This window comes from Ictidomys tridecemlineatus, chromosome 8, assembly GCF_052094955.1.
Source record: "Ictidomys tridecemlineatus isolate mIctTri1 chromosome 8, mIctTri1.hap1, whole genome shotgun sequence".
Classification (NCBI taxonomy): Eukaryota; Metazoa; Chordata; class Mammalia; order Rodentia; family Sciuridae; genus Ictidomys; species Ictidomys tridecemlineatus.
In genome coordinates, this window is record NC_135484.1 from 14,430,545 (window position 1) to 14,455,514 (window position 24,970).

The following is a 24,970-nucleotide window of genomic DNA, read 5'->3' on the forward strand; positions in this document are numbered from 1 at the left end:
AAAAAAGCCATGCTCACTTCAAGCCGCTAAGCAGCACAGGCCAAAAGAAAAATAAAATCCGTCAACCTTTGCCAAGTGGAAAAGAACAAAACCAGCAGGGACTGAAGTTCTATATTCAGCTTTTTAAAGACTATTTCGAACAAAAGAGAAAAAGAACTGTGTGATCACTCGAAAGATTTACAAGCCAAGCAATAGAACAATGCAAACTAAGTCAATACTTCTCCTGGCAGGCTGTTTATTCTCCAAAGACACACTGAACTTCATTAATAAAATGCTCTTGGTGTTGACATTCATTCACAAGAACCCTCTCAGAGAACTATGCATCAGTCAGTAATCTCCATTATTTTTATTTATTTTTTTTTAGTACCTGTGATTGAACCCTGGTGCACTTAAACATTGAACCACATTCCCAACCCTTTTTATTTTATTTTTTTAATTTTGAGACAGGGCCTCACTAAGTTGCTGAGGCTGGCTTTGAACTTGCAGTCTTCTTGCCTCAGTCTCCCAAATCACTGGGATTACAAATGTGTGCCACCACGCCCAGCAGTAATCTCCATTCATTTCTTTAAAATCTTTTGGAATCATGTCATCAAGGTCTTTAATTCCCATTTTACAGAAAAGTAAATAAAGGCAGGAAAAGGTTGATCATTCTGATCAACGGAGTCACAGTTGAGCTGCCTCAGCCACTCCTAAGAGTAGAGCCAATGAATGGTGCATGGTGTCGTCCCTCATCAAGAACTTTCCACCCATTTTCTCAAGAAAGTCCGTGCCTACAGTTTAGTGTTCTAAAGCCTAACTCAAATTTTTCTTCTTTTCCAAGAACTCCCTTGTGTTCCCCTTTGTCTTTCTCCAGACTCTCCCAATTTCCAAATTGTCTTGCACAATTCAAACGCTGTTATAATTAGATCAGAGGAACTATCCAAAAGCCTTTTTCTTCTGCTGGGACTTGGGGGGATGGACGTGCCTTGAGATAAGCTGCCATCTGCTAGGACTCGGTGCTCTTCTCCACTGGATGGCAGCCTCTGTTAATTAGCGCCATTTGAAGATAATTATGACAAGACCACACAGGGAGAGCATGATGCTTCGAGTGTAGTAGACCATTCAGTAAACAGGAGCACCGGACTGTATTTCCTGGGTGATTGTAAAAATTCTTCCAAAAGATGGACGGGAGGATATCGTGGGCTTTCGTCCTTTGCAGTAACCAGGATTAAAAGCCCAAGCAAAACTTCATCACCACTCCCGGATGGGGACCAAGTCATCCCAAGTGTTCTCAATTCATTTTAATGTTTGTTGCTGGAACAAGAAACTTTCATCATAATCCAAGCTTGAGGAGAGGGGTGGCCAGCTTCTCACATGTCGGTTCTTTCAGAGTCGTTGTTCTGGGAGGACCAAGCAAGATGGAATTGGGATCTGGACCACCATGTTGGGAGGGCTCTGGAAAGCAGGCTGGCTTCCCTGGCTCCTCCTGTCCACTGCCCACCCTCCTCCCCTTTCTGTCTGTTCTGCTGTCTCTGCTATGGCCACCAAGCTCTTTGACTCTGTGTCCTACTTCACTTCCTGCTTCCCCTGGTGGTGTTTCTAACTCTCTTGCTTTCCTCCCTTCTTCTCAGATGCAGAGTCAAAACCTTGATTCTCCTAATTCATTGCCTCTTCTATTCCTGCCTTGGACTCCAAGGACAAGTCCTGGCCTCTACTTGGTGGCCCTCCATCAGCTCTCTGCTGCCCCCACCTGGTCCAGATCAGAATCTGCAGATAGTAAACCCGCAAACTGGCCCCTAAATCCCATGCTTCAATTTCCCACCTCAACTCAAATTTTGCTAATTTTGTTTCACCACAGCCTGACTTAATTTATTGTTCCAAAACAATTCTTAATGTTCAATGGTCAAGTGATGCTATCAAGTAAATGAGATACGTTAAGGGGAGCACTTTAACTTTTAGGGTAAGTGCAAACAATACAAGTATCATTAAGATTCAGCCTAAAAATAATGGTTTTTCTTAATGATTAGGAAACATTACATAAATGAAAGTATTACAGAAAGTGACATTATGACATTAATTTATTTTTCCGTCTATCTATTTCAATTTTCCTACAATAGTAAAAGAGGGGTGGAAAAGAAAAGGAGAAGGAAGAAGAAAAGGAAAAGATGACTCCTCTGTAGTTCCCCAAACACTTCTGGTTTTAAAGCAACTCAGAAACTTCTCAGGATAAATTTCAGCATCTGAAGGCACTGAGCTACCCATGTAATTATTCACACTCAGAACAATAGCTGGAGTCCAGCTGTCCATCACAAGCCTCTATCTGGAAATAGATATATAGCAGACCATCAATCAGTATTTTTGAGTCAGTCAATGAATGCTCATGTAATAAAGAGTACTTGGTAATCCATACCTTCACTAGGTGTTGTGTAGATATTTGTTATGGTATACAGCCTGGCAGTCAACAGCACTTTCTCATAACAGGAAAAGACTCATCCTCCCGCTTCTTGCAACCTTAGTTTTTCCTACATTTATAACTTAAATTACTAAAAATTGGCTTAGAATTGAGAAAAACATTTGTTTTCATAAATCAACAAGGCGCTCCAATGCTCTGGTCTGAAATGGTCTGAAAATATGTATCTACGTTATTTCTTCTTTTCAAAGCATACCATTTCTCAGTGGACATCCAATGCATTCCTACTGAATACTCTCTTGCCCGTGGATTTGTGCTGGTGTCTGGAAGATATTGAAGTGGGGCAGGTAAGTCTGGAGGTCCTAGACAGACTGGAACTGCAACCTAGGCCCAATAGAAAAGTATGCATTTTCTTTTATAATGAAGAAAATCACTTGGTTGTAATGAAAGTCCAATTGGAGCACACTGGGAATGGTTAAATGAATCCCAAATTTCATGGCAAAAAGTACCATGAAATTTTATAGACTACATTGATAGACTCACATATGGGATACACAGCCTTAGAACAATCAATCCCAAAGGCAAAGTATCACATGATGGAAGCAGAGTAACCTAAGCTAATTTCAAAAAGAGTCACATTAACACCAGGGCATTTTAATTAGTTATAGAAAAACTCACCAAACAAAATAGAGATATGTGTAATATCATATACTTTTGTGAAGGAACTACAACAGTCAATAAGCCAAAAGGTCCAAACATCATGGCACCTAAATACATAGAGAAAAACTATGTGGAAGAGCAAGAACTTCATTAACATGTAATTATGAGAGATGTTGATGCATTTTTTTAGAAGTGAATCAATATTGCTTTCAATTATCTACATTTTTAGTAATAGATCTTTCAATTGGAGATTTTTTAAAATATATCCATTAACAAATTATAAAATTTAGTTATGTATTTGGGCACCAAGAATGTGCAAAAAGATTTTTTTAAAAAGTTGAGGTCTACAGGCTATATAATCTGATAATAATACAATAAAATTTGTATACAAAGAAAAGTCTTTACTTAAAAATGGGAGATATATATGGTATATATCTATATATACCTATATATATCTATATATCTATAGCTATATCTATATATCTATATATCTGTATATATCTATAATTAATCTTGGGAATCAAACAACCAAAGGTGGAGGCTAGGGGTGTAGCTCATGAAAGAACACTTGACTGGCATACCCTTGGATCCCCAGATTCTCCAATTATCCTGGAAAAATGAAACCAAAATCTATAGGTCATGGGAAAAAAAAAAGTGACTCAGATGCAGTTTAAAATATTTGTAAATATATTATCTGTAAAATATTAAATTTAAAATCTTTATAAAATATGTGCTTAATACTTGTTTTAAGAAATCCAAAATAAAAATAATAAATTAAGAAGCTAGGGCATGAAGGTGAAGGAAAGACAAAAAAAAAAAAAATTAGTAAATTTAAAATCTGTTCTTTGAAAAGATCAACAAAATAGATAAACTTCTTCTAAACCTGGAAAGTCGGTGTTCTCAAGCCTAACTCAATTTTTTCTTTTTTTTTCCAAGGTGTCTTCTAAACCTAACACAATAAAGAAGGAGAAAGAAAAACTAAGAATGAGAAAACAGTAGAGTTTCAGAGAATTACAGACACACGTCTAGGTCAATGAAAGGGCGCCGTGCTGCCAGGTAACCTTCCTAGAAAAAAACAAACAAATCAGTAAAATTGACCTGAGAGATTGTGGGGAAAGTTGAGTAGATCAATTATCATAGAGAGCAGCGAAGGTGATTGAAAAGCTGTCCTTGAAAAGGGGGCTGTGACCTGACAGACCCCAGCTGAGTCCTATTTAACACATAAAGGAAAGGTAATAATGAGAAGGCCTTTATTCCAGTGCTCGCCAGCCCCCAGCATTACACCCTTCTCTCTTCATCCACCCTGGAGGCCTGGACGACCCACAGCCCGCCCCAACTGGATTCTGGGAAGCACCGACCCTGGAGCCAGGGGCTGAAACAGTGTCACTGGAGTCAGGCTTGGGACGGTTCTGGCACCTCCACTGACGGTCCTTTAACCACTCTAACCCTCAACTCTCTGGTTCACCAAGGGGAAAACGCACAGCCCCCACTCCAGAGGTCCCTGAAATGAGCTGATGCAATGTCACCGCGTCAGCTCGTGGTCAGTGCTGGGCACGGCTGTGATTTCATGTGGCCTTACAAAAGGACACCAGAAGGAGGCGGGAGGGAGAACGTCTAACTTCCTGCTGGCCCAACTGTCCTGAGAATCCTAAGAACCTTCTTCTCCATTCCCGGGTCGGGGTTCAGGGCGTGGCACCCCGGCTTCCCCTCCTTTCCTCTACTTCCTCTTAGAGCTCCTAGGACTTTCCTCTGAGATGTATTCTGAGCCACAATTCCACCCCCTCACTTCTTTTTTTACTAACAAACAAAAACTATGTATGTCTACAGTGTATAATGTGATGTTTGGATCTATGTGTACCATGTGGAATGATTAAGCCAAGGTCATTAACCTCACATTTTTTATCTTTTGTGATGAGAACATTTAAGATCTACTCTTATCAATTCTGAAGTATTCAGTGTTGCTGACCATGGTCACCATGCCGACATTAGATCTTTAAACTTACTAATCCTATCTAAAACTACCCACCCTTTCACCAACATCTCCCCACTCTGCCCACTGACCCTCACTCAGCAACCCACCAACCTAGTGCCTGCTTCTAGGAGTTCAACTCTTTTAGATTTCACAAATAGGAAGTGTCTGTCTTTCTGTGCCTGGTTTACTCCGCTTAGCCTAATGTCCTCCAGGTTCACCCATGCCGTCACAAATGACAAGATTTCCCTTTCAGTAGCCAACTAGTACTGCACTGTGTCTGGATGGATGGAGAGATAGATAGATAGATAGATAGATAGATAGATAGATAGATAGATAGATAGATAGATAGATATCACATTTTCTTTATCCACTTATTCGTTGATGTTGATGGACACATGGTAATTCCATATCTCAGCTATAATGAATAACACAGCAAGGGACATGGGAGTGCTGATGTCTATTTGAAATACTGATTTCATTTCCTTTGGACATACCCAGAGATCTATATCCCTACCCCCTTGCTTTCTAGATGTTATTTTACTTCCTGATTTTCAATGGAAAATGGCTCAATTTCCTCAATTTTCTTCTCTGCATCAAAATACGTCTTATCCACCTAGACTTGCCTGTGTGTGTGTGTGTGTGTGTGTGTGTGTGTGTGTGTGTGTGTGTGTGTGTTGCTGGGGGATTGAACCCAGGGCCTTGTGCGTGCAAGGCAAGCACTCTACCAACTGAGCTATGTCCCCAGCCCCTCTAGACTTGCCTCTTACTTTCTCATATATTGATGAAAACGGTGTTCATTTCTTCATTCAGCAAACATTTAATTGAACTCCTATCGCGTGCCAGGTGTAAAGAATACTGTCATGAACAGAAGAGGTCTCTGCCCCAATGAAGCTTACACCTCTGGAAGAGAGAGAGACCAGACACTGATAAAGGGGCAAACAAAAACATCAAGGGGTGATGCATACAATTCAGAGACGGGAAAACAGGCCATGTGATAGACACTGGGTGGCCCTCTTAGACTGCCTGGTCAGGAAGTCCTTCATGAATTCCAAGCGAGACCTGCAAGACACAGAGGAGCTGACCAGGTAAGAAACTGAAGGAAGATGGAGGAGCTGGAACAGGGCCCAGGCCGGGACCCTCTTGGCAGGCCTGAGAAAATGCAGGAGATGCCCAGGGCAGCAGGGAGAGTGGGAGCTGGGGCTAGAGACAGGCAGGAGGAGGCCACCGCGGGACGCCCGCGGAAGCCCAGGTGAACAGCCTCAATTTGAATCCAAAGGCAAACTGAGGCCATTTATCCCCCAAGACTGCCCCCCACAACTTACCCCACGCCGTGAGCATGAATCTACCTTCACTCCCAACACACCTGCCTTTCCTCTCCATCCCCCCACCTCCTGGGCCCTGGGACGCGTTCTCACCATTTGAAACCAGGTTTCACCTTCCCAGGCTCCTCAAGCAAGTTTCTTCAGATTCTCCTTCCTCTACCTTCCTCAACTTCTCTGTAGACTTAAATTATATGTGGGGTGTTCTATTTTTTTGGGGGGGGGGGGAACAACTGGTACTGGGGATTGAACCCAGGACCTCGTGCATGGTGGGCAAGCACTCTGCCACTGAGCTATACCCCAGCTCTCTGGAGACTTATTGTCATTGAGGACCTTCTCTGCGGTAGGACTTGCTCCTCCTGCTATTTGTCAGAAGCCCACCTTTAGCCCCTTCTCCTCTCCCCCTGACTCCACCCATTTCTATAAATCAATAGCCCCAGCCCAAACCTCAGTTTCCAATTGGCCCTGAGAAGTTTCCAACTGACCCTGCTGGCTCCTGGCTGCCCAGCTCCCAAGCCGGTCCCCACCACTGCCATGACTCTCTCCCTGAAGCCCAGAGCTGGCCAGCACCCTCTCAGATACCTGCCGGGGTTCCACATCTCCTGTGGGCAAAGTCTAGATGCCTGCAGCCTGGCACAGCCTGTTTCCACACCGGTCTGCCGTGGGCTGGCTTCATATAACCTGCTGCAGCGGAACTCATTCACGTTCCCCTTGGGTGCCAGGGCTTTCCACCCTCCTGCGCCTCTTCTTTCACCTGGAATGACACTCCCGCACTCTACAGGTCCAGATCCTGCCATGCTGAAAGGCCCAGCTCAAACCTCCCCTCCTTCCCAAATGATGCAGCAGTAAGTGGTATTTCTTTCCTCTTAAATCCTCATAGGAAATCCAACAGGAGAGGACTGCTAGGAGGGAGGAGGGCCTGTCTCTTTCACTTCACATTGTCTTTGCCATATTTTCGTTGGGAAGATGCCTTTCTTCCCCAATCCAATAGCATGATCCTTGAGGCCTGATTTTTTTTTTTATCACTTTAGCACTTTGCTCAAGAATGCACTTAACGTTTGCCAATGGAATAAACGCTAGCTACACAGAGGAATGCGTGCACATACACATAACGCATCCTTCTCCTTTACTCTTAGCCCGCAAACACCTTTGTAATGAGCCTGCCAAGTCTCACCAGCACATCTTCAGGCCCAGGAGAGACTTACAGGCAACTTCTTCCCAGAGCAAGAGTCAGCTGCTCCTGTCTCTCCCAGCTAATGAGGGCTGCTCTGAGTTCCCAGGCCTCGTTCAAGGTCCTGTATGAGCCGTCTCCCCAGCAGTCACGGTTTGGCTTAAAAGGTCTCCAATGTCCTTGCAGGCAACAGCCTTGTCTTCTTGAGTTAAATCGCTCCTGGCATTGGGCAGAAAGCCAGGGAAGTACAAAACCATAGAGGATCGATGCTGGTGGGGGTCTCCCGTATCAACTAGACCAACTCTCTCATGGTGCAAATGAGGGACTACAGTCCAGAGAACTGGAGTGCCGGACCCCAAACTCCAGACTCTCAGCAAATGTTTAGCTAAATGTTTATTATGAGCAGGGTCATTCTGCTAGGTGCTGGGGCTACTGTGATAAAAGAGAGACCGTGGTGTGGTCCTGCGTTTGTGAAGTGAACTCTCCAGAGGATAAGAAGCCAAGAAGCGATTTTAATGAGATGTCCTGAAGTGTTATGATATGTAAGGGCTCCCATCAGGACACACAGCTTCCCAGTGAAAGTAACAGAAGTTGTACACAGGGCTCAGTAGAACTGTGTCAGCAAAAAGAAAGGAGGAAGACTAGCGAGTGGGTGAGACCCAGCCAGAAATCCAGTCGATGCATCTCTGTCCTTCTCGCTCCCTTTATTGGTACCTTCCTTCACTGAAGTGAGGGAGCCTCAAGACTCGAGTTCTCTTGGCTGCGTTCCAGTTCTCCTCTCCTAATTCCCTTTGACGTCCCAACTCCTTCTCTAATTTTTTCTTCTCTCTTCCACTTGCACCTTCCCTTTCTTCTTTCCTGTCTCCTGTAGTTCTCCGGGTCCAGCTTGCCTGATGACCTCCACCCCCCCCACACACACTGGAGCACGTAACACTGTTTAAAGCTGCTGTGGCCACGTGTGCTTGGTGATGCTAGAGCCCTCACATGGCACACCCATGGGTGCACTCGTTCATTTTGTTAATACCCGTCATGCATCTCCTAGGGGAGGTCCCTGCTGGTGGGTAGAAGCCTGCAGCCAGGTGAAAGTGTGCACCTCAGTAGAGGGGCTCTGGCTGCAGAAAGAGATGGGCAGAGGCCAGGAGCTCCAGCTCTTTGAAGGAATGAGAGTGTGCAGAGCTATGTCAAGGGCAAGACTGCACAGGGCCCAGCCAGGCGGAAGAGACACGTGGCCTCAGAGCTGTACAGTTCCTGATATTCTGACCCACTGAGAACCCAACATTCTGGGTGGTGCATCCAACAGAGAACAGAAATGTGCAATTTCTCCCATAGAAATAATAGGGATTATTAACAAGAAAATAATATAAATTTATATAAAATAATATAAAAAATGGCTCAAGGAAGCCAGAGTCTATTCTACATACCAGCTTTCTTCCTTCACATCTAATGGCTGAATTCAGAGAGGGCCAACGTCTTGGATCCCCTGGGCATGAGATTTTGGGGAGTACTTTTTAATATCCTCAAGTCTAAGATTTAATTTTTCCAAAGTAGCTTTTCTCCCCTGCTACAGCTTTAAATCAGTTTCCGAGTGACAGTTATTTATGGCAGACACATTTCAGTCATTTTCTATGAAGAGCCCAAAGAAAGACAGTGAAATTAGCCAATTTCTTCTGATCACCCTTGTTGCGCTAGTGAAAAATTTTTTTCAATAATTCCTTAGTTTTCCAATGCAATTCTTTAGGCCCTGACCAAATAAAATGTAATTTTTAAGTGATATGAGAAAAAACGGAAGGAAATAACTGTCTAAGAGATTTAGGTGAAATGAAATGAAATAAAACCTAAAATGATTTGAAAAGTAGAATGGTACAAAATTCTTGTCTCTGTCTCTGGAGTAATCATTTGAGATAATGTCTCCATATCCTAAGAATATGGATGAAGATGAAATCAATTCTTAATATGCCATTGTGCTTTGGGAAAATGTGATAAAACCTCATGTGTTAGTCATCTTGAGATGATTTAGAAACCATTTATTTTTGAAGTATTTGAAACCTTTTAAGCCTTGGCATGGGAAAGGGAGGGGAGACATTTAGAGATGAAGAGGATGTGGAGAAGAGGCGGGGTAGTGTGGCAGGATAATCAGGCTGGCCTGGGCACTGGGGGTCCTACCCCAGCCGCCCACCTCCAGCCGGTGGAGCCATCACCCAAAACAGGGGGCCTTAGTGAAAAATTTACTTGCATTTAATGTATCAGTGTTTACTTGCACTAAGCTTAGGGAGGCCAGGGAGGAGGGTGGTAAGAGGGAGAGAGCAGCTGGGAGTGGACTGCTGTACAGAGAGGGAAGACCACACACACACAGCAGGCAGACTCTACTGCTCTCACAAGCACCAGGGGACCTTCCCTGGACCTTCATGGGCTCAGGTCTGGCTGCTTCCAGCTCCAGAGTTCTGGGCTTCTGAGTTCAGAGGTCATGATTCTCTAACTGTGCTGTCTCTTTAAAGCAAAATCTCTCCGAGGCCAATTGAATGATGAAAATAATCATGATTTATAGTTCATGTCAGACACTTCTAAAAAACAAACCACTTTAAAAAAAAATCAAGGGACTGGATGAAGCTGGGCTTTGAGGCCAATTCCATTACCCTGCTATTGTGTCTTGACCCTTCCCCTTTGTCTAATCGGAGGCAGCACCAAGCCAGAAAATTTAGGGCAGCCCACGGCATGAAAGCGTTGGTACTGAGCACAGCTGTGAGAGAGGAAGTAGATTGATCCTGCTCAGTCTATGCTACCCACACACGTGCACACGCACAAATGGGAAGTGGATACTCACAAAACTTGCTTTAAGTTTTATACCTGCTATTTCAATAATAATAATAATAATACCCAGAAAAAATGTGTTGAGGACTATATATTTTGGGGAATTTGATTTGCCATGTCTTGTACCACTTGATAATCAACCAAAGGCAGTAATTTGGCAAGTACTGATTACCTTGTAAACCCAAATTTGGCACAGTAATAAAACCACCATGCACGTCATCACGCTTCTTCAAAGGCTGTTTAAAAGTTAATTCCGTTTTTATTTCCTGTCTCCTTCTCAGTTTAGAAGTGACAGAGTTTTGTTGTAGTGTTTTTTTAAAAAAGGGTCAAAAGCAGAGGAAAACAGACAGTCTTTCTTCATTGACTTTCACAACAACAGTGTGGAAAAGAGAAAAAGAAACACACATGGCGTCAGGAAACTTAGTTTATTATTCTTCAGACTTTGAGAAAACAGTGCAGGGTGGACCGAGAAGAGGCTGTAGCTGATTTGGTCGGGCAGGTGCTGCAGGAATCAGCTTAGGGGTGTTCCCGCCTTGACCTTTATCAGATGGGCTGCCGAGTGGGCATTCTGGCAGGTCACTCTGTCAAAGAGAAATCTGCGCCAGGTATTTTATTTTTTTCTGCCTAAAGAAAAATTATCTTCTCTTGTTATCTAAAATTTCACCCTTATTACCACCTGATATATTTTAAATAGTTTTCTTTAATGATAGTTTTTCCATAAGCTACTGGGTTTGTTATTACAGATAATAATTTAGAAATCCTCACTGTCGGAGTTACTTCTCTAAATCACACGAAAACATGGTAAAGGTGTCCTTGTTAATCGGCTCCCGGTAATCTGTAAAAGCAGGGTTTGTGTCCATCTGGTGGTAATGTGAGTTTTTATCAGGTCCCACAATTCAAGTGGGTTTTCTCCACGGAATCTACATTTCCTCACTTCTAAGTCACCATTTCAAATTTTTGTTTTTTAACTTCAATGTATGCTTAGCAAGAATGTGATGTCACCACCAAGGCACCAAAGAATGTCAGCCTGAAGGAAAGGACAAGCGGCAAAACGCATCCAGAATCCGTTATGGACCGCCACCATGGAAAGAAGCCCACACCACACAACAGCATTGCAATGAAAAGCACATGCTCAGGGCTGAGGTTAGAGCCCATTGGGAGAGCACTTGACTAGCACGTGTGAGGTGCTGGGTTCGATATTCAGCACCACATAAAAATAAATAAAATAAAGATATTGTGTCTATCTACAACTAAAAAAATTTTAATTTTTTTTTTTTTTTAAAAAGCACATTCTCAGAGTTCTCTTTTTGAGTTCACTCCTTTCACCTGTGCGTTGTTTGGTCTTGTTTCTTCCCTACGTGGAACAAAGGGTGCTTTGTTTTAGACCATAGCCATGAAACAGATGCAATCAAAACTTGCATTATGTGTTGTTCTTGTATTGCTGCCTAAAATCAATTTATATTTAAGGCTTTTTTTCCAATGATTTTGTCATATCCTTGAATATAAAGCCATTCTTGTGACTGGAGATATGGCTCAATTCAAGAGTGCTTGCCTAGCACATGGGAGGCCCTAGAAACAAAGAAAAAAGCGATGCTTTGGGGAGCCATGGCTAGCGCTTGGCACAGTTCTAGGGATGCAGTAAATATCCAACAGAAAATGAATGGAACTAAACAAAGCAAAAGAACAGAACTCATTACTATGATTATTTTGTTTAAAAATTCGAACTGCACGAATGTTTCAATTATTCCGGGCAGTTAATGTCCAAAAAAAACTTTTTTTAGATGCAACCTGTCTCTTGCTATATGATGTCTTGACACTCTATCATCAAGAAGGCCATCACCAAATGCAGTCCCTTGGCTTTGAACCAGAATCCTGGGCCAAAATAAATCTCTTTTCTTCATAACTTAAAAAAAAAATTGAAACAAAAGGCCCCAACCCTTTTTAAGGAACTAAGTTTGAATCTCTACTAATTCCAGTTCTTCTTAAGTGCATTGAGCAAATTTCTGGCTTTAGAAGATTGTCCATAAATCTTACTTGGTCTACAGAAGAAAGAATTTTGGAATAAAAGTGGTAAGTAGATAAATACGAACGGATTTTGAAACACCCAACCCACATTAAGATGTACAGGTCATTAATTTCCAAACCACCCGCTTTCCATAGTGGAGATAACAATCTCAGACACTATGTGTGCCAGACATGGTATAAAATGCTCTGATTTGTTACCATGTGTAATCAAATAATAATCAAAAAGAAGCTGAGGCTCCAAGACATGGGGAACAGATGCAGAAAGATGCTGCCAATTCTACCTGAGCAAGGACCAGCCCGAACTCCCTGATTAATAGGTGAGAATGCTGAGACCCAGCAAGTTTGAGAGACTCACCCAGAGCTACAGTGAACTTGGGGCCAAGTCATTCCTAGAATGGGGTCTACTGAGTCACCATTTAGGCATGCTTTCCATTACATAGAATAAATAATGACTTAATTTACTAGCGGCACACGAGTTTAACAAGAATTTTTTAGAGGAATATGGAAACAATCCACGCTTTTTTCTTATAAACAAAATTCTTCATTTTCCAAATATCTGCAAGAGACTTTCAAAAATAATCTTTGAAAATAATTTTGAACAAAACTTAGAAGGGGTGTGCTTGTGCCTTTTTTTTTCTCTCATCTCCTGCATCCTGGGACTAAGCAACCTTTTTAAGAAGGGGGAGCTTAGCTCCCAGCCCTTCCTGGGGTCCATCTCCTCTCATTGCTGCTGCTTCTTATCTCTGCTTTCTCTGCTCTTCATCCCATGACCCATGGATTTGCTGATCTAGAGATAAAGGATGAGGACATGGGGAAATTGGCAGCCAGAGTTCAGCAACAGAGTCCAGAGACCAAGCCTGGCTTAAGACCCAGACAGATCTGGGTTTAAAGGCTGATTATTCTTCTTCACAACGAGGGTTGGGGACATGTTCTTTAACCTCAACGTCCTCCCTTTAAAATGTCATGGGCCCCACGGACTGGAATGAAGATGAAATAAAATGACCAGTTCTCAATAAGTATTGCCATGATTACTATTTCCCAAAACTGGAAGTAAACCTGTGTTGTGGCCCATAAACTATATGCTAACATCAAAAGGGAGACAGAAAGGATGAAACTTCGATTTCTGAGATAGGCGGCAGGCAGAGATCAGGCTCCACTTGTATATACCCTAAGGCCATATTGATTGTTCAAATATGGAAATAACTCTTCACCAGACATTAAAGAACCACTAACTGAATCCCTTAAGTGCCCCCAATGCTCCCTCCCTCCATCAGCCCCTCCCCTTGGACTGCCTCACCCCCCTCACTCCATCCAAGGATAAAGGGTCAGCCCCTGGCACAGTGGTGCTGCTACTGAATTGGGAGATGCCCATACAAACAGGCTGTCCTCATACAAAAAGTTTGTCCCCATAATTATTTTGAGTATTCGTTTTATGTTTGAGAAATTATTTTTTGACATTCAGCAGTCCTAAGTACTAAAATAAGAGCTCTGCCCATGGGACCAAGCTAAGCACTTGGACATAATTAGGAAAAGCAGCTCCTACTCTCCTGGAAGCAGCCCCTCCAGGACACCCAGGCTGCAAAGCAGAAAAAGGCTGGGCTTCTCCTCTTACCTCTGATCTGGACATGCTGCTCCAATGCAAACCTCACACATCATCCTCCACAAGCACACCCCTCACCCCTAGTATATGATGCAAGCAGAAATAATAGCACACTGCAGAATCTTTGTAGGGAAGGCCAACAGAGTTCTGCTTTCCCCATGACGTCTGTATGGGTACTCTTGAAAAAAAAATCAAATACCTTTTTAAAATCATTCTACTATTTTTGACCCTTGCCACCATTCTGACTATTGCATTATGTCCCATGTGGTGCTCCCAGTATTGGTCAATTTTAACTTCCTATTTGAATTTCCTGGACCCAACTCCAAATCAATCAGAATGCCTTAGAGGTGTCGCTCAGTGGTATAGAGAATTTTGAAATGAGGCAGAGAACTGGAGCATATCTGTGTGTGTGTGTGTGTGTGTGTGTGTGTGTGTGTGTTGTGGTGTGTGTGTGTGAGTGTGTATTACATCCCTCTCAGTTAAATTTACAGATATTTATTGTAAGACATACATACATAAAATAGTTCTAAAAAAAAAAAGTTGCTAGAGCAAGTTATAACATCCTGTGGAATTTACAGGGAATTTTTCATTTTCCCATACAGTGGATATGTTCATTTCACCTGCCAGGTAAGTATGTAAAAGTAATAGTGATTCCTTTGAACTCTAAAGAGCTGATCTGATAACTGTACAGATGTGTCTATTCTAAATTAATAAAGGACATTGCTAAAAATTCCCTTTTCACCTTTTGAATAAAAATCTTTTGCACACACACTGGTCAAGAGTAATGTGTTGTTTTAAAGAATATTTTGACTAATAGTTCCTTCTTCTTCTACACCTTTTGCCTACTTTGTTTGACTTCAATGATCAGCCACCATCTGCTAGGAGTTTTAGGGGTAAGCATTTGAACTGATACGTATTGCATATTCATTTTCCAATCTTTTGGTTTTTAATTTAGCTGAGAGTCCCACAGTAGACATTTCAACTATTATTTTGAGTAGAAAAGCTCTTGGTAGGGGTGGAATGTTGGCAGGGAAGACGTTCGCTGTGATTTACTCCTGTCAAGGGCCTATCCCCAGAGGTTTCCCACAGTAGGGAGTAGAGCCTTCTTCAGGGACTGGTTCCCAGAATCCTAAAGATAAAGCCGATGCCAGTGTGCTTGTTGGCCTTGAGAAACTCGATGGTAAAAGGGCTGGACAAACTCGTAGCTGCTAGGCAGGCAGCTGGAGGGGTGAGCGCTGTGCTTGGGGTAAGAAGCGACTCACTGCTAGCACCCCTGTCTCTTTGTTTCAGGGAAGGCCTTCAGAGAAAGCCAGCAGGAACCAAGTTCAACCAGCCGTGGCCATCCAGTTCCTCTAGGTGACACAGGGTAACTTTGATCATTATAATCTCATTATAATGCTAAATTCTCTGCCCCAGGAGTATCCCTGTCTACCATCTTTGGACATGCAATGTAAGTCTAAGCACACTCCACCTGAGCATGCTCTAGAAGGTGGCTTACCCTACCTGTGATGTCCAATATGAATCGGTATAAGTTTTCCCAGCAAAAGTCCCTTGCTCCCTTTGTTTGGGGAGACAGTGCTCTGGGAGTTATCCCCTTTGCTCTCGTGACTTTCTGAAAGTCATAACCCTTTCTTCACTCTTTTACCTCCAGTTATGTTTAATAGCTCAGCACCCACCAAGGGGCGAACCTACCGTGTGGTCAGAAAACCAAATAAGGAACCACTTCATGAATAGGAGTTTGTAGGATGGACAATGAACCCAGAAAAGAGACGAGGGAGATGTAGAAGGGCAGAGGAAGCCGAGGCAAGATGGCAAGTGAAGAGTTCTGGGACAGGGACAGACCAAAGGAGCTTGGAGAGGGTCTCTAATGAGGTCAACTTCCTCCTTGACAAAAGTGCTCCTGGACACAGGCAGGGGACCCAGTCAGACAGACACTTCCATACTCTGCTCTAATCAGGGTATCCAATAGCAAAACTAAAACAAATGCATGGACAGAGGGGGCACCAGTCAATAACAGTGAGGAGTGTGGACAGGGGAGGAGATAAGGAAAGAATGAATTCCAGAGACCATCCAAAGAACAGGCCCCAACTCCCCCACCACGTTCCCAGCTCTGGGCCCCCTTCTCTATGGAGAAGTCTTGGTTGTCTGTCGCCTTCGCAATAAACCTGCATCTTGCTTGCTGTCTCTGTGTCCTGTTCTTCTATTCTTTGCTGAACAGAGACAATGAACCCAGCACTCCTAGATGGTATCTAGGGAGTTGATTGGAGAGTGTCAGGACGGAAAGTCCTGCCATCAAGACTAGTCACCTCCTCTAGTGACCAACATTTGCCTTAGCATTTTTGAGTCCTGCCTCAGTGGGCTTCCCTAAACCAAGCCCTAGGCTGGCCACCTAGAAAGACCTTTCCTTCCTTCCTTATGGATGCATATTTCTAATAGAGTACTTAAAACCTGGGTTTAGATCCAGGCTTGGCTGCTGCACTAGCTCTGTGATACATTCATTCTCTATACTTTAGTTTCCTTATGTGTAAAGCAAAAAGAATTCTCCTCTCAGTAGTGCATGAGATCATAACTCTATCCACTTAGAACAGTGCTCAGCACAAAGTAGGTGCCTAATATATGATACCAATGGTTGTTTTTAAATAACAATGTCAAAAGCCTTATTATTTTTGTATGTATGAATGTGTGTGTGTATAAACACACACACACACACACACACATACACACTCAAATTCATACATACAAAAAATATATATATATGGGGGTAGGGGGGATTGAATTCAGGCGCACTCAACCACTGAGCCACATCCCCAGCCCTATTTTGTATTTTATTTAGAGACAGGGTCTCACTGAGTTGCTTAGCACCTTGCTTTTGCTGAGGCTGGCTTTGAACTCACGATCTTCCTGCCTTGGCCTCTAGAGCTGCTGGGATATTCACCAGTGGCACGCGGCATAAATATATTTTTGACATTGCCATCCAACTTCATTATGGAAGGGAAAACAAAGCAATGTCATTGTCTCAATGAAATGAACAACAGTCCTTAGCCCAGTGCTTATTGTATACTGGGGATGGAGGATTTTTATTGAACAGGCAGTTGTTTCAGTCCACATTTGCATTGTTGTGAACAAAACACCCAACAAGAACAACCTAGAGGAAGAAAAGTTTGCTTCGGCTCCCAGTATCAGAAATCTCAGTCCACAGAGCACAGACTCCACTGTTCTGGGCCCTGAGGTGATGCAGCGCATCGAGGGGGAAGTGAACCAGTGGAGGGAAGCAGCCGGGAAACAGAGAGAGAGGAAGAGGAAGGGGCCATAGGAGGATGAACCCTTCCAGGGCACATTCCCATCACCCTCCTCCTCCAGCCACACCCCTCCTGCCCACAGTTTCCACCAATTTAGTCCATTCTAACTAGACTGGGCTGATGAGATTACAGCTCTCACAGTCAGTCAGCCTACCTCTGGATATTCCTGCATTATTGACAAGAGCTTTTAAGAGATACCTCACATCCAAACCATAACAGGAATATTAATGAACATTTCTCTCTCTTTTCTTTTCCTTTCTTTTTTTTTAAGCAGTACTATGGAATAAACCCCAGGCCTTGCAAAAGCTACACAAGCATTCAACCACTGAGCTACATCCCCAGCCCTAAGGAACATAATTTTAACAAAAACAATAAGAAATAGCTTTGGCTGTGCTTCTGTGTGAGGAAGGATATACAAAATACTTAATTTCAGAAATCAAAAACACAGGAGGGCATCAAGAATTTTAGAATCAATAAGTAGCCTTGTGAGTCATTTCATCTACATGAAATAATATTCAGACAAACTAAAAAGGTCTAACGAAGTGAAACCCAGCTTTATTGACAAAAGTTCAAGTTGCTTTTAGCATTATTTCATCACTCCATAATCAGGACCATCAACAAATATTCACTGGGTGCTCTCTGCCCTGGAGGTACTGCGGTGTGGGCTGCATCTATGTGCATCGTCAGGAAATCGATGAACATAGATGCACAAGGGTGATGAGGAGAATTGCTTATCTTTCTTGAATGATTAAATTCTAACTGGAGAGATAGACAGCACGTAAAAATAAATGGGGGGGGATTTAAAAAACTAACCTACAAATGTTTCCAATGTTGTTGGAAATGTGTTTATATTCCTTTAACATTAAAAAAATATTTTAAAACATAAAATTTCAAAGAGTAAAAACACTCTCTAGTCATCACAAAATTTTCAGCCAAGAACATGGTAAAATAAAGATATTACGTTGAATATATGAAGATGGAAATGTTTAAACATTTTTTAGATAAAAACAACAAAACAAATTGCATATGATTCAATTTTAATTTCAGTAAGGTCTTTTTGTTTTGTTTTGTTTTGTTTTGTTTCTGTTTTGTTTTAGCTACCAACGATTGAACCAGGGGCACTCAATCACAGATACACATCCCCAGTCCTTTATTTATTTTTCATTTTGAGACAGGGTCTTGCCAAATTGCTTATGGCCTCACTAAATTGAGGAGGCTGACTTTGAACTCACAATCCTTCTGCCTCAGCTTCCTAAATCACTGGGATTACATACAAGTGCCACTACATATGGCTCAGGAAGGCATTTTTAAGATGAATACATACTGGCATATGTATAACACTTAGAATTGGTACTCATGAGTTCATGCTAGTTTCTCCAGATTTAAAATAGATTTAGAGAGAGAGATTACATAATGTTTAAAGTGAGGAACTAGAAAATCAGCACAGCTGGGCATGGTGGCACACACCTGTAATCCTAGCGGCTCCAGAGGCTGAGGCAGGAGGATCATGAGTTCAAACCCAGCCTCAGCAATTTAGTGAAGCTGCTAACTCGGTGAGACCCTGTCTCTAAATAAAATATGAAAGAAGAACTTGCTTAGCATGAGGATGTGGTTCAGTGGTTAAGCACCCCTGGGTTCAATCCTGGTATAAAAAAGAAAGAAAGAAAGAGAGGAGAGAGAAGGAAAATCAGCACAAAAAGTTAGTCACTGATGCATAAAATTTCATCCAAAACATTTCACAAAGAACAAAAACTTTAATGGTAGAGTCACGCCAATAAACCACGCTAGTGTAGTGATATCATCCAACATAAAATCTAAGAATAATTTTCCCAAAAAAGGACTAGATTTGAGCTAAAGAGTAATCAAAGTATGAACAACTATGGAATACAATGGTCACCCAAAATATTTACTTTCACAAAAACTGAAAATTATTTCACTGTAACATAATTTACAATGACTAAAATTTTATTTTTAAGGGTTAAACTTTTTCAAAAGAAACGGGAAGTTTGATTGTTTTCCCATTTTTATTTGTGCATAGGATCTTAAGTTTCAAAATTCATCTATATTTTGCTATATATTTTCAGAACAATATTAAATTCCCACACAATGTTAACTTTTTTCACAACTATAAAGCTAAGATTTGAATTTTTAAGATGAAAGACATAACAACTTTGCCTGAGAAGAAAAAAATTAAACAAAAATTTATTTTCTGTATTTAAGATGTAGACTCATTTAATATTATTGAATAATGAGATTGTTTGGCTATCGTTACTTTATAATCTTAAAGATTCTCTAATTTGAAAGATTGTCATCCTTAATCCAGGGCTCTGAAATATCCAGGGACCATGTGTCAAGTCTTTGAATATGTCAACCATTGCGCCCACATGTATCCCACGTCCACGTCTTAACACCAATTTATAAGACACAGATATTCTTTCTACGTTGTATGATTTTAACCAAATTACATTCTTTCATAGCAATTACAATATTAGATTACCTAAGGTAAATTAACAAAGTAGAAAAGTTAGAACTTACTTCCTTTGGGCAATGGAGAACATTATTTTCAATCAAATGGGTTGGAATCAGGTTGTGGGGATGTTTGGAGCTACATGTCCATTTTTTCCTAACTGGTGAGAAACTTAGAGCTTATCAAAATAAAATCTAGCAGCTAGGGGTGCAGCTCAGTGGCAGAGAACTTGCTTAGCATGTGTAAGGTTCTGGTTCAAACCCCAGAACCACAAAAAATAAATAAACTGTCCCACATAAAAATCTACTTACCATAATTTTTTGGGAACTACTCTTATTGTTTCTTCAGGCATTGAAAACATGTCTAAGAGTCATTTCTGCTTTCAGATAAATTTTGTTTACTGGGAGAGAACACAGAACAACTGTCTCAGAGCCATCCATCATGTTCCTGAAGAGTAGTAAGTGAGCTCTTCAGCAGCAAATTGGTGTTTACCAACTGCCTCTGATGGTAGCTTCATCGAAAGCTGGAGATGATGTGGTGTGGCAGGTGACAACCTTCCATCCTGTGCCCTAGGGCTGAGGGGAAAAAAACAGTATATATAAAGAAGGTACTGGAAAAATACCAGTGGTAATGATAAAAAGTTAACATTCTTAAGCAAAATGAACCTTACTACCTTGGGCTTGGGTGTAATTCAGTGGGAAAGCATTTGCCTAGCATGTATAAGGCCTGGGGTTCAAGCTCCAGCACTGGGGGAGGAACAAATACCTTAAAAATAAAACATGAGAACTGAAACTTTAGCAGAAGACTTACAAGACAAAATATGAGAGCCTAATAAACATAATTTCTTAAAGTTCAATTCCACTATTGATAAAGAATTTCACATTTTAAAAACTGTATGCTACCGATTTTAAGGTAATATTTATGGTGTTGATGGTTTAGGATAGAGGTGCTCTGAAACCTAATGCTAGTGGAAATATAAATTGCTACAGCTTTCCCAAATTTCATTTCAAAATTTTAAAATATGTCAGGAAAAAAAAAGAACTTTTCTAGACTCTCACCTGCAGTTTAGAATAATATAACCAAAACTGAGCCCACTCATAAAAACAAAACCATATAATAAAATACCTAGGTGTGTGTGTAGCAAGAATGGGCAGAAGAGAGACAGAGATGATCAGAAAGAAAACAGAATACTAAGAGAGAGATCCAAGATGGCAGAATAGAGGAGTTTTGTGAAACCAGGAAACCAAACAGGCAGCTTCTCCAACAAGGTGGGTAAGCAAAAAGAGGGGGTGCTTTACCAGAACCTAAAACTGAACATTCAAAGCAGATCAGGGACACAGGAGGTTGGATAGCATAAGGAAAATATCCCCAGCAGCACAGCCGCTGCCACAGGCCAGAAGCTCCAGCCACAGGGGTCCCTCTGTGAGCATAGTAGAGGGATGAGTGAATTAAAGGAACTCACATTCCTGGGAGGTCTGAGATGACTGGGTATGGAGTGTTTAGTGAACAAGGACATTGCCCAACAAACATGAAGAACCCGTTGCACAATATCCATGTGGAAAAGAAGCCACCATCTCTCCGGGCAGCATGCAGAGGACAGGAAGGAAAGATTTTGCAACTGAGGCACAGGGGCCAGCATCTGAGGAAGCCGATTCTTGGCAAACCTGAGTTTGGCCCTAAAGATAAGCCCAGTAAACACACGCTGCATGACATAGAGTCTGTGTAAGTGGCCAGAAAAAAATCAAACATGAGGAGAGTTTTACACTGGGGACAACTGGTTGTGGAAATCCGCCCAGTTCAACCTGTCCCCTTCCAACCCGACTGTTATAGGACCACCTGGAAGAGACGCCCCTGGCTGGGAACTCAGAAGGACAGGGGCAGGAGAGATTGGAGACTGAACCAGAGACTAGGAAACATGGCGTCTGCAGGTAGGGGACTAAGAATTCGCGCCCCCACCACACAAGTGGAACCCAGCGGAGCCCTGGCATAAAGTCCTCCAGTGTGGACCAGCAAGTACTGGGCGCTGGAGGTGCCTGATTTAAAATCTCCAGACAAGTGAGCATTCAGCAAACAGCCTGGAGCCCACCCAGGTCGAAACCCTGCCTTCAGGAGCTTCATCCATGGGATTACCCCTCTCACTCCAGCAATCCAGAGGGTGAAGCATCACGCTCCGGAAGACCCCACCTAAAACTGCTCAGAAGAGAAGCTGAGAATATTTTGAACTCCAATGGAAAGAATTCTTTAACTTTTCATCAAGCTTTTTTTTTTTTTTTAATTATTTTTCACTGTTGAATTGTGACCCATAATGGTACATGGACATTTATACAGTTTTCTATTTCTTTCTTATTCTTATCTCTAGCATTTTTGAAGCCAGTTATTTTACAAGAATTAGTTTTTTTTTATGAACTAGGATGTTTGATTAATATGTTTTAGTTTTGTTTTATTTTTTATTTAAATTTTTGCTTTAAATATATTTTTAGCCTGTTTCCCTTGATTCTCTCTTTTCTTCTAACAGCCAATCTCTACTGTTCTTTCACTCTTCCTTTAATCTTTTACTTCTGTCTTCTCTCCTGCTCCCTCATAATCATCACCTCCATCACTTCTGTTCTCTCCCTGTCCACCATTTGAAAATGTAAACCCTTTTGCAAACTTGCTATTTATATTATAGGCATAACTGATCATGTCATTTCTGTTTATTGTGATAATTAACATTATAAACATTAAAATAGGAACTATTTGGTTCTATCCTCAAAATTATTTGCATTGATTGTTGTTTTTATTTGTCTCCCTCTAAACAATGAGTTACTGGAAAACTTCAGAGATACTGTAAGTTCCTAGGGTAGAAACTCTACAGCCTCAGAGCCATAAAACAACATGAAAAATCGAGGGGAAAAAAAATCTCCCTAGGGATGGGGCTGGGGCTCAGAGGTAGCATGGCATGTATGAGGCACTGGGTTCGATTCTCAGCACCAAATATGAATAAATAAAAATAAAGGTCTATCAACAACTAAAAAAACATTTTTTAAATAAAAAGAAGAAGAAAACATTTACTCCAAGCAAACCAAGATATTCCAATAACAGAATCCATCAATTCCATAGTGGAAGAAATATCAGAGAAGGAGTTTCGAATGTACATAGCTAAACTCGTCTACAAAGTAAAAGATGATGTAAGAGAGCAAATACGGTATCAAAAAGATCACTTCAATAAAGAGATAAAGATTCTGGAGGAAAAAAAAACCTTGAAATGAAGGAGACAATAAACCAAATTAAAAATTCAATAGAAAGCATCACCAACAGACTAGACCACTTGGAAGACAGAACCTCAGGCAATGAAGACAAAATATATGATCTTGAAAATAGAGTTGACCACAGAGAAAAGATGTTAAGAAACCATGAACTTTCAAGAATTATGGAATAACATGAAAATAACAAATTTAAGATTTATTAGGATGGATGAAGGCATGGAGATATAAACCAAAGAAATGCACAGTTTTTTTTAATGAAATAATATCATAAAATTTCCCCAAAATAAGGAATGAAATAAAAAATCAAATATAAGAGGTCTGCAGGACCCCAGATGTGCAAAATTACAACAGACCCACATCAAGGCACATTATACTGAAAATGCTTGGCATACAGAATAAGGATAAAATTTTAAAGGCTGTGAGAGAAAAATATTAGATTACGTGTAGATTATAATTTCAATCTCAGCTGATTTCTCAACTCAGACCCTCAAAGCTAGGAGGTCCTGGAATAACATACACCAACCACTGAAAGAAAATGGATGTCAACCAAGAATCCTCTATCCAGCAATTTAAACTTTATATTTGAAGATGAAATAAAAAGTTTCATGATAGACAAAAATTAAAATAATATGCAACCAGAAAGCCTGCACTTCAGAATATTCTCAACAAAATATTCCAAGAAGATGAAATGAAAAAAAAAACTGAAAACCAATGAAGGAAGGAACTACATTAAAGTGATAATCAATCAAAGTAGAAACTAATTCAAATTAAAAACTAGAAATAAACCAAAATGACTGGGAGCACAAATCATATCTCAGTAATAACCTTGAACATAAAAGGCCTAAAGTCATCAATCAAAAGACACAAACTGGCAGATTGGATTAAAAAAAGACCCAACAATATTCTGTCTCCAAGAGACTCACTTCATAGGCAAAGACATCCACAGACTGAAGGTGAAAGAGTGGGGAAAAAAAACACATCGTTCACATGGATCACACAAACAAGCAGGGGTTTCTAACCTCTAAAATAGACCAAGTTATGTAAGTTATGTAATTGTAATTATACAATTGTAATATTATTTTTAGCAAGTTTAGTTTGTTTCCATAGCTCCCTTTCCATTGGTATTAATTTTTTATTGCTTTTTTTCTTGATCAGACTTGTTAAACTTATATTAACTTTTAGCTATATTATTTTTCTATTTCACATATTTCTGTTCCTACTCTTATTTTTTTCCTTCCTACTACCTTCCTTGAGAATAATTTGATTATTAATTTAGCTTCTTGCTAATACAAATTCTTTGTTATAAGTGTTCATCTGAGTATGATTTCATCCCAGAAATTATGATATTTTAAGCTTTTATTATCACTTAGTTCAAAGCACTTTTTATTTACTTTTCTTGTGCTTTCTTGTTTGATCTGTGAGATATTTATGAGTGTGTTATTTAATTCTAAGTAGGGTTGGATTTTATACATCTTAAGGTGATTGATTTCTAGTGTGATAAATCATGCAGGAAACACAATCTACATGATTTCAAATTTTTTAAATTTCTCAAAGATTATTTTATGACAGAATATAGTCTATCCTTATTAATTTTCTATTTGTCATTCTTGTGCATAATTCTCTATAAACAATAAGTAGGTCAAGGTGGCTGATAATGTTGTTAAGCCTTCTATATCATTACTCCTTCCAGCAAAGTGAGGGGGCTTAAAATCTCCAAATATGATTGTGGATTTGTCTTTCTGGTTTTATTAAATGTTACATCATGTATTTTGAAATTTTGTTATTAGCTACATACACATTTAGGTTTGCTATACTTTCTTGACAAAGTTACTCTGTTATGGTTATGACATGTTCCCCTTTATCTCTGAAAATACTTTTTCTTGAAATTTATTTTATATTAATAGCTCTTTCTAATGCTTATTTCCAATTTCTTTTGCTTTTAACCTACTGGTGTACTGATATGTAAAGTGCAACATATGTATAGAGCATATAGTTTCTGTTTGCTTTTTATACAT

At 40.7% G+C, this 24,970-nt stretch overlaps 1 long non-coding RNA gene and 1 other non-coding gene across 6 annotated transcripts; both read right to left on the reverse strand.

Annotated features, from left to right (window-relative positions):
* Nucleotides 1-323: 323 nt before the first annotated feature.
* On the reverse strand, nucleotides 324-7,751 carry LOC144365991 (uncharacterized). 5 transcript variants are annotated; one of them, XR_013424766.1, is made up of 3 exons: nucleotides 7,546-7,692; nucleotides 2,390-7,094; nucleotides 324-2,299 (listed from the first exon to the last, which is right to left on the reverse strand). It is a non-coding gene; the product is annotated as an uncharacterized LOC144365991 (long non-coding RNA). The 5 variants fall into 5 exon arrangements; XR_013424767.1 differs by having other exon boundaries at nucleotides 7,515-7,692; XR_013424765.1 differs by having other exon boundaries at nucleotides 2,390-2,501; nucleotides 2,646-7,692.
* Nucleotides 6,572-6,645, reverse strand: Trnag-acc (transfer RNA glycine (anticodon ACC)). Its single transcript has one exon. It is a non-coding gene; the product is annotated as a tRNA-Gly (tRNA).
* Nucleotides 7,752-24,970: the final 17,219 nt, after the last annotated feature.